At 48.0% G+C, this 9851-nt stretch overlaps 1 protein-coding gene across 10 annotated transcripts in view; it reads left to right on the top strand.

Annotated features, from left to right (window-relative positions):
* Positions 1–1800: 1800 nt before the first annotated feature.
* Positions 1801–9851, top strand: part of COL6A3 (collagen type VI alpha 3 chain) — a 77082-nt gene continuing 69031 nt past the window's right edge. For 3 of the 10 annotated variants that reach the window (XM_032857570.1, XM_032857569.1, XM_032857568.1), the window contains exon 1: positions 1803–2017. The gene's annotated coding sequence lies outside the window, so the exon portion shown is untranslated. Of the gene's footprint in view, positions 2018–9851 lie in introns of all 10 variants that reach the window. The other 7 variants (XM_032857567.1, XM_032857566.1, XM_032857573.1 and 4 more) reach the window with 5 other exon arrangements.

The raw sequence follows: 9851 nt of genomic DNA, 5'->3' as shown, positions 1-9851 counted from the left end.
GGACAATGGGGTTTCTGCTCAGAGCCTCTGCTCATTGTTTCTTCATCTACAGGGAAACAGCACAGTCCAGGCCTCCCTCCCTGTCCCTCAGCCTCTGTGACATTCCTGGGGCTGACCCCCAGGGCACGGAGAAGAGGTGAGACCCTGCACTGCAGGAGGGGAGCGTTAGCGGTGGGAGAGTCTGCGATGTGTGTGAGTGGAAGTGTCCTCCTCTGATTCCCCCACATGGACTGCGCTGGGATAAAGGCAGTTGGAAGGAGAGTGGCAAGCACAAAGCAGTTTGTTAAGGATACTACACTCTCAAGGCAGGAGAGGGCAGGCCCGGAGGTGGCAACCATCTTGAGGTCACAAGGGTCTTTTCTTTTTATGGAAGTGGGGGTCTTGGGTCATGGACAGGACAGCACAGGACAGGCTCCTGCCCATCATCAGGAGGGCTCCACACACGGGTCAAGAGGGGATCTTTTGACCCAACAAGGTTTGTACTGAGGGTCCTGACAGCCTTGTCCCACGGAGGGTGGCAAACACACTGTGTTATGCCACCTAGGGGGTGACCCTATGCAGGAGTTGAAGAGGAGAGCTTGTATTCACACCTGTGGCTCTCGGTGGGTCAGCCCCAGGTGTTGGAAGCCACAGATCCGGGATCAGGCTTCTGGGTGTACCTATTTGTTGCTGCCCTTGCCTGTGGTTCCTGTGTAACCAGCTGAGGGCTCTGTCTAGGAGCAGGTGTGGTCTCCTCCTGCTGTCTCCCCACCTTCCCTAAACTTGAAGGGGATAATCTGTGGAAAGGAGCACAGGATGTATTTACTCTCCATACTTGGCTGTGAAAAGATCTCAAAGTCAGAAGTATCTATTAGAAGGTCTCTTCATACTTCCCCTGAATCTCACTGAGAGTCACAGGATGGAGAGCAGGGGTCTGGGGTGTCCGAGGCCAGGCTTTCGACCGAGCCTTGCTATGAACCCTGGTTTTTCTCACCTGCAAAATTAGGCCATAATCTCACCTAACCAAAAGAGAGAGAGAGAGAGAGACAGAAATATGTATTTAAAGCCGTGGGGGTGGTGATATTTGGGAGAAAAGAGATAATGGATAACGTATATTAAAGGGTTGTAAAATGTGCAAAGCCTGGCAATTTGTTTCTCAGGAATTTTCTTGAAACTCTGAGCAAGGAAATCGTCCTCGTTCCCCTTGTCCCTGTCCTAGAATGGGACCATGAGTCTCCCAGGCAGAATCATTATGTACAGAGCTTTTAAAAAAGAAGTAGCTTCACATTCTTGTCCTTTCACTGGTGAACAGAGTTCTGCTCAGCACAAGGCCAAGAAGATGTTAATTGTTTTTATTCTTGAAAGGGAGGTTATTAAGAGAAGTCTCGATTCAGAAACTTCAAGGAGAAATGGGAGGGCGTGGTGAGGGTGGAGTGGGGGGAGATTGCATTTCCTGTTTTCCCTGCAGATGGTGTTGGAAAACACGGCAGGAAAACCATGGATACCCGTGTAAAAAAAATTCCAAAATTCTCTTTGCCACCAGGGGCCCAGCCCAAAAGGTGAGGAGTGGAAGAGGTGGATTTCTTTTCAAGGGTTGGGGTTTGCAGGAGTCCAGCAAAAGGCTTGGAGGGTGAAGACAGCCTTCGGAGGGTGACATCAGCCTGCAGCGGGGGCCAGAAGCAACAGAGCACAGAGAGTCTGGTTTTCATTTACAGTTGGGTCAGGCCCACAGTGGGGAGAGGGAGAGGAGGGGTCGGGAGGAGGGGTGGGGAGGAGGAGGAGGAGAAGGAGGAGGAGGAGCTGGAGGAAGCCCTGACTGTATCCTTGGATCATGTCCAGGGTTTGGAGCTCAGTCTTCCACCAAAGGCCGCTCAGTTCTCTTGGGCTCCAGCCTCCTGCAAGGACCGCAAGGGGTTTCCTCCTCCGCCCAGAGCCCTGCTCTTGCAGAAAGGAAAGCAGACGCCGTCAGTGGGAAAACCATGCGAATCTAAGTGAATAGAGAAGCCCAGGGACATACATTTCTTCAGATTTGCTCAGGGTAAGCGTGCCGTCCCCTCTGCTTTCCCGGGGTCATGGGCTAGAAGGAACGGTTTCAGACCCCGCTGAGCGTTACGGGGGGGGCGGTCTCATGGTCACTCTGTTGGAATTGGTGTTCTGGACATGGTTCTGGTCCCTGGAAGATTCAGCTGAGCTTTCTTTCCCACTTGGGGGCCCCGGGGTTTCTGCAGCTTGGTGAAGGCCACGGCCCGCCCGTGGGCTGCAGTCGCGTGGCGTTGTGGGTTTCCTCCACCCATCCTGCAGTGTTTCTGGGCTGCAGTCTGTTTGACAGTCTCTCCTCCCTCTGGAACTTGGGGGAGGGGAAGAATTTGCTTTGTTAGCAGAAGTGTCTTCGCGAGGATTCGCAACTACCCGTTGAGCGGCTTTTTGGGGAAGATTCTGTCTGAATCTTCCCAGGTGGGCACATCAGGTGGGCCTTCTGCCCCAGGCTCCACATGGACAGGGGCTGGTGGAGCACATCTTTTACCCTTGGGGGCTGGGGGCGACTCTGGTGCCCTGGCTCAGAGCCAAGTCAAGAGTTCCTCGGCTGGTACCAAGGGTTTCCTCTTTTCAGGAACCTGAGGTCACTATTGGAGTCTCTGTCCTGGGGTCGGGGGTGGGGGGTTTGCATAAAACTGCTGCCTAGGCCAGAGGAGGAGAAGGCATTTGGTGTTTGGGCCACATGCCCAGTGGATAAGGCAGGGCTCCTGGGGCCATGGGGCCCGCCCGGCTTGCCCAGATGTGGTACGGGTGCCAAGTCAGACGGCCCAAGTCCTGTTCCTGAGCTGGGACACCCAGGATGGATGGTGTTCCCTGACAGTGGTCAGCCAGCCTTGGGGACCTGTTTCAAGTGTTAGAAAGTGGACCAGGATTGAAGCAGGGGTAGGGTCGCTGGGAGGAACCAAGGGAATCCAGGGGTGAGGGGGAGGGAGTAAAACCCACATCAGCATTTCACAGCTTGGCCCAGGAGCACACTAAGAGGCTGGTCTGGGCTCCAAGAACAAGCTGCTCTGAGCACAGGGGTGTGTCCTGCTCCCAGAGGGAGTGCAAGGGTGCAGGCCCATGCCAGCCAGCTCCTTGCCTGGCGCACAGCTATCCCTGTAGGATCTGAGGTCTGTAAAGGCACTCAGAGCCCATGTGGACTGATACTGCTCCTCGACCTGGGATTCCCTCCACCTCCCAGGGTACCCATTCCCAATAGTTCAAGACACTGAACATAAACGACTTTAATTGACATCTAGGCCACCTCTGGGGCTGAGGACCAGAAGGGTGGGACCTGTACTTTACTTTGTTCTTAATGTGGACTTGTTGCTGAGTGTGAAGGCACAGGGATGGAGAGGTGAGGGACTTTTGTAGGAGCTCAACGTATAGCAATGGTCATGTGGTCTTAACCATCTTTGTTGAGGCAGGGGTAGCCATTACTGAGACTTATTTTTCTCTTTCCCTAGTCTGGCAGGGAGAAAACCAAGAAGAAGACATTGGGTGGAGAACAGGGCCCGGGAGAGGATGCCACAGTAAGGTGGAAAAGTGTGGCCATCCTGCATTTTTCCTATGGGGGAATTGGAGGGTGTGGCCACCCCACCTTCCTTGGAGGTGGCCAGGGAAGCCTCTAGAAGGTTAGCTCTTGACTCCAGCTCTGCCAGCTCCATCCCACCATGCTCGTGTCTCTTCTGATGGGATATATGGCCAGTGGCCAAATGAGGGGTCTTAAGGGCATTTTTGATATAAGATCTTTCTGAATAGAAATGTCTTTGTTTCCGCACTTCCCTTTATTCTGGCCACATGAGTGCCTTTTGTCATTTTCATAGCTTAGAACCTAACACATCACCGATGATGAAGTAGGAAGAAACCCTCAATTGATAATCAATGATGGATTTGTAGTTTTGGGGCAGAGGGCTGCAGGGCCCACTGCTGTAAACCAGCTTGAAATCAGTCCTCTATCCCTGCTGGAAGTTGGTAGAGAGTTCCTGCCTCAGGAGCTTCCTGCCCGGGGAGCTTGCTCAACCAGATAAAGCATAGTTCCGACCAGCAGCCCGTGTTGCCACCCACTTTTATGTGAAATTCCACATTTAGGGTTTAAAAGTTGCCAGCAAGCCACAAAGTCTGTGCCACGAGACTGTCTTGCAGGCATGCTAATGGCCTCAGCCAGTTTTCTTTGACAATTCGTTTTTGTCACTATTCAGTTTGGAGGAACCCGAGAGGATCTGTTATCTCTTGGAGGAGGAATCACAGGCAGCTTCCCCTTCTCAGTGGGACAAATCGTACCAGGCGGCCTTTCCATGCCACCTCTGGGCTCTCGTGGTACCTTTGCCGTGGAAAGCAGGCAGGGAGAACACTCCACTGTGGCACCAACAGCTGACAGTGTCAGGAGGGACCTGACATTTAAAGAAATCTCGTTAGCTGCTCTAAGCTGAGGAAATGGAAGCCCAAAGTAATTCAAATTTTAACGCAGGGAAGCTTTAAAAAGTTCCGCTAATTCAGACAGCCTTGAACTAGACAAGGACGCTTCTCTTCACCCTCACATTTCCAGATACGGTGTCTGTCTTTCCAACATAAAAATTCTGGAAGGTTATTCTCTGTTTTAAGGAAAAGATGCTGCCTTCTCCCTCTAAATAAGGGGGATGCCTGCTCCCTGCTCATGACACACAGCATCCTGATTCACAAAGGGTGGCTGTCCACACTATCTTGATTTTTGAAAGCATAATTTCAAACACCTTCTGGTCTCATAAGTCTATTCCAGGAGAGAGATGAAATTTTGAGTTAGCACATTGACCCCGTGTAGCTTACCCTGAAAGCGCAGGCTGGTTTTCTGTCCTCTAGAGGGCGGTGTGTGCATCCTTCCGAGCTCCGGAAAAGTCTTCAAGTGGTGGGAGTGCTTCAGGGTGTGGTTTCTGGGTTTGCAGGGAGTAGGTTGATAGCCTTTTCCGCAGGGCTCAGGGGTAACTTTAGCCTGTTTAAACACACATCTTTTTAAATGTGATTGTAATACCTGAAGTGGATATACATTTAGAATTTTATTTTATTTTTTTCTGTGCTCAGGTACTGAAGTGAAATTGTGCCTTGAAACGAGGCATTCTGCACGCTCAAATAATTTTATTACAAGGGCGTCAGTCAAGTAAGAACTTATAAAAGAAACATTTTGCTCCCATCCCCTAAGAAAAGTGTAAATTAACAGTAGGTTGTTTCAGAACCAAAGCAAATTTGCATATTGAGGCCATGCTGTCTCCATGTAGGACTTTTGAACTTTAAAACTGGCAGGAATAATGTGAAGGGGAACTGATCCAGTAATTCCCAAACTTTTCATTACCAGCCCTCTGCTACTTGCTCCGGAGAGGCAACTTACTTGAACATGTTTTAAAAAATTCATGGGGCGCCTGGGTGGCTCAGTGGGTTGAGCCTCTGCCTTTGGCTCAGGTCGTGATCTCCGGGTCCTGGGATCGAGCCCCGCATCGGGCTCCGTGCTCTGTGGGAAGCCTGCTTCTCCTTCTCTCTCTGCCTGCCTCCCTGTCTACTTGTGATCTCTGTCAAATAAATAAATAAAATCTTAAAAAAAAATTCACACAGACTATCATTACAAACGTCCCGTTTTAAATTAGACTTATCGTTAGCTCATATTGTTAGCCTGAGTGAGCTCCCCACCGTTGGGGTCCTGAAGGACGGGATGCCAGCTCAGAGAGAATGTACCTAACCTTCTACTGGGTTCACGTGTTCTCATTCATTCAAGCTCAATGAGCCGTGCTCTGCTCCATGAGCTGGGGAGCTTAGAGATTGAGGGAGGGTTCAGGAATGACTGAGACATAGACCTCGCCCTCTGTTTGGCAAATATGTGATTTCCATTCAGCTATTTTAAATATCAAAAAAATTACTACCTGGGTGGATGCTTTCTCCACACCTTGACATTTCAGACGAAAGAATGGAGCACAGAGAAGTGAATGACTAGTCTGACATCACAGTGTTAGTAGCAAAGCAAAGTCAGCATTTCTGGGTGCTCCTGCCCATATTAAATTGAGCTCGTAAGCAGATACCCCAAGACCGGGAGTATCAAGGGAGCAGAAGTCGTTAGAGAATATGTTAGGATATCATATGAACAAAGGCACTCCTTCCTATTGACCAGTCTTCCATGGAGTAGTGTATTATAAATTTACTTAGCAGAGAGGTAATTGTTTAAAAAAATCTGGAAAGAGGAGAAAAAATAAGACAAACAGGAAAAGTTCTGCCAAACCCTTTCCCAAAGGCAAATTGCTAGTCTTTTGTAGGAGTCTGGCTGCATCTAGCAGAACATGATCCTGCTGTCCTCCTTCCTGAATTCTAAGTCTCATGAGATACAGAGAAATATTCATGAGTTAGGAATGGTCAGTGGAAATCATGGTGGGAACCAGTGCTTTAAGATTTCCCTGGGGTGCACTATACATTTACTTCATGGACCCCGGGCATTGAGCATTGGTCACTGCAAGGAAGAACTCATGGGTCAGTTTAATTGGAAAATTAAAAATTGAACAGCAGCTGTAGATGACTCAGGTCTCAAGGGAAGCCATTCCAGGAAACTGGTTTTTCTCTTCTGGAATCTTCATCAGTTGATTCAGCACTTCCGAGCCAGCACCCAGAGCTAGGGCCAGCTCAGCCAAGGCTCACAGATTGCCCGATGTGCCCCTGGTGGGGGGCTCTCTGTTTCTTGTGGGGGCAGCAGGAGACCCATCCCTGGTCAGGCCCAGGGAAACAGAGGGAAGGAAATCATAGCAGAACCCTACACGTAAGGGCCTAGGGAGATTAACTGATCATTACTGATAGAGAGGTAAGGAAGTAGAATTTTTCCAGGCTATTACACTAAATCTGGTGTTGATAATATTATATTAGAGGTTTTGACTTAAATTTAAAAAAAAAAAGTCTATTTTAAATAATTTTCTCTTTCAGATTTGATCATGAATCAGAGCAGAAAACCAAGATGTTTAATTTTTCCTTGCAGTGTGAGCACATTTTAACCACTTTGGGTAATTCTACAGTGGAACAGGATGGTTTTGGAGAAGCTGGGAGCCCCCAAAGTTTGTGGCCAGGAAAGGCAGAGAGGTGGCCAGAGGCCAGTGCCGGCCCAAGCAGCAGTATCTCGGGACATGGCAATGGCATGGGCTGGACATGTGTGCAATTTCTTCTGAAGTGTTTTCGAAGGCACTCTCTCTCTGCTTTAACATCAAATCCCATCTAATCTCTGCTGAATGTTTATCATTAGCAGGAGAAATGGGGAAAATGCCATGTCTGGCTGCCTGGTCTTTAAGAGGGCAGAATGTTTTCTACACATGTGTGGTGGTGTCGAGCTTTTCCAGCTACCACTGATGTGGAACTTTCTGCTTCGTGGTTATTATCTTGGACTTTAGGAATATGTCTTTTAAATAAGTTTCCACATATCTGGCAGCTCACCTGGAGGCTCTTCAAGTGGCCTTTACAGGGGGAAGGAAGCTAACACTGATGGTGCTTAGCCTACGCTTGCCCGTGGCCTCATTCAGTGGGGAGGCTGCATGTGTGTGTGGGGGGTCATCCCATCCCTCCCTTTCTGTATTGCCCTGTTTAAATACAGGAGCTGCTGAATGGGTATCGTTTTACTTGACTTTACCAGGCGGAGCCAACAATGAAAGATCTAGACTTGGCTACTGAGTGTTTACAAGGATACTGTGGGTGGCAGTGAGGCCAAGCCAACACACATCATCAGAAGAGTTAAAATTTCGCTATCGCAGGAAACACGTTCAGAGCCTGGGTCAAACAGATAATGTCTCAGACATATGTATGTGTGGTTGATATCTTCTTCCTTTGTGCATTTTCATAGAATGGAAAATGAGCTTCAAGTTGTAAAATAAACAGTTGAAAGACTACCTTTAGATTTAGAAGGGTTTTCTCTGAGATGTTCCAAGGCATTTGCTTTTGAGGATTCCCCCAAAACTCTTTCAAATGGCAGGGATATATTAAATTCCACCCTCTTCCTTCTATAATGGAGGACCTAATAAATTCTTTATTTTCTTCCTTCCGGGTGGGCAAGAACGAGGACCCCTTTCCCAGGATTCCTGCCAGAAGGCAAGGGGAGTGAGAGAAGGAGGCCCACGAAGGCAGCTTGGGCTGCCAGCTTGAGCCCCTGGGGTTTCCTGAAGTGTGACTTCTGGTCTCGCAGCAGAGAGGCCACATGCCTTCCTGGTCATCAAGGATTTCTGTAGCTCCCACTTTAAATGGGACATCAGGAGTTAACAGAAATCCTAGAACTTGTAGGAGGGCCAGACTGATTTTAAAAAGCAGTGCTCACAGAAGAGTGAATAAATGCCCTCAAAATGGGGCCTCTGGATATATTTAAGCTTTTGTTTCAAAATTATTTCCTTGTGTGCCTGTGTGTGTCTCTTTCTTAAAAAAGATTTCCAGACATGGAAAACGAAAAAGCTTTTGAGTAGACGTTATGAAAACTAATTTCATGGAATTGCAGAATAGCTTGGGGGAAGTCTTTGGAATATGACCCAGTAGGATGGCAAGTTGGAGGTCCATGGAAAGCCATCTTTGAAATGAGAGATGTCTGTAAATTTCAACTGGACAGATACAAAAAGGAAAAATGCAGCTCAGAACCTTCTCAGAACAAGGCAGAGTGATGAAAGGAATTATTAATGCCAAATGGAAAGATAAGTATGCAACTTTAATGAAGTTCTATGATCGAATCCGCTGACTTCTGGACCCAGAACCTATGACACAAAAGAAGAACCTCACCGCACCCAACCCAAGGGTCTCAAGCGGCCAATTCTGACTTTTCTTTCATGTTTAAAACAAGAGCAGTAGGCAAATGGATCCTCCTGACACAGAATCTGTCCCCAGAGAAGTCTATTTTCTCCCCAGAAGAGATAGGGAGTTTCCTTGGGGTCTGGGCCAGACCTGGCACCATCTCTCAGGGTTTTCAGGGGATTTTTCCATGGGCTTTGCAAACACAGACTTTGGTTAGGATTCTGGTTAGGATTCTGGTTCTATCTTGTTTTATCCATGTGGTCTTGACTCCCCTGGTTTCAGTTTCCAGCTATAAAATGAGGGGGGGGTGGATGGAAGAAGTCATTGGGTTGTTGGGTGGAGGGCATGAAATCCCATGGGTGAGACAGAAGTGCCATAAATACTACTCGTGCTCTCTTGTCTCTATTTCCTGGGGTGGGGGAGGGTGATGAGGGAGTGGCTGCGTCCTTCTCCCTTGCTAAAATGAACAAGCCCACTGATCATTTGGGAAGATGATGTTTGACATCTTTTAAAAACTTCAGTTTTAAAAATTGGGACTCCATGACATGATAAATAGAATAGACTTAATTGCAAACAGACACATTAGCAAATATCCAGCAGCTGGGCTAGGAACACTTGAGCCACATGACTGGCTCCCGAGCATGATGGCAAGAAAATGTGTGGGACCAAAAGCAGTTTTCCCACCTGGGGATTCAACTTGGGCCAAACCACGTGAGCTCATCAGTCATGAGTGTGGCTTGGATAACACAAGCAACGTCTCCAAAACAGGAGGTGTTTTCCACATCTGTCCTCTCTCCCCTCCCCTCCCCTCTTCTCCCCTCTGTTGTCTTCCAGTCTTCTCCTCCCCTCCCTTCCTTTTTTCCTTAATATCTGGGTAGATTTTAGAAAAGATAATTCCTGTGCACTGTACACTCATTTCATTATTTTGTGTACTTCATTTATGGGGTTACTCTTCTAAAGATGAGTATCTTGGAAATAAAAGTTTTTATATGTCATTTTCAACCAATTTAAGGTTCATTTTCCTTAGAGAAGAGTTGGAGTAAGTAATGTCTCAGGAAGATGTTAGAGATTTCATCTCATTACAATTTAGA

This window comes from Lontra canadensis, unplaced genomic scaffold (genome assembly GCF_010015895.1).
Source record: "Lontra canadensis isolate GAN:19392208 unplaced genomic scaffold, GSC_riverotter_1.0 scaffold13, whole genome shotgun sequence".
Taxonomy (NCBI): domain Eukaryota; kingdom Metazoa; phylum Chordata; class Mammalia; order Carnivora; family Mustelidae; genus Lontra; species Lontra canadensis.
This window is presented reverse-complemented; position numbering and strand designations above follow the sequence as displayed.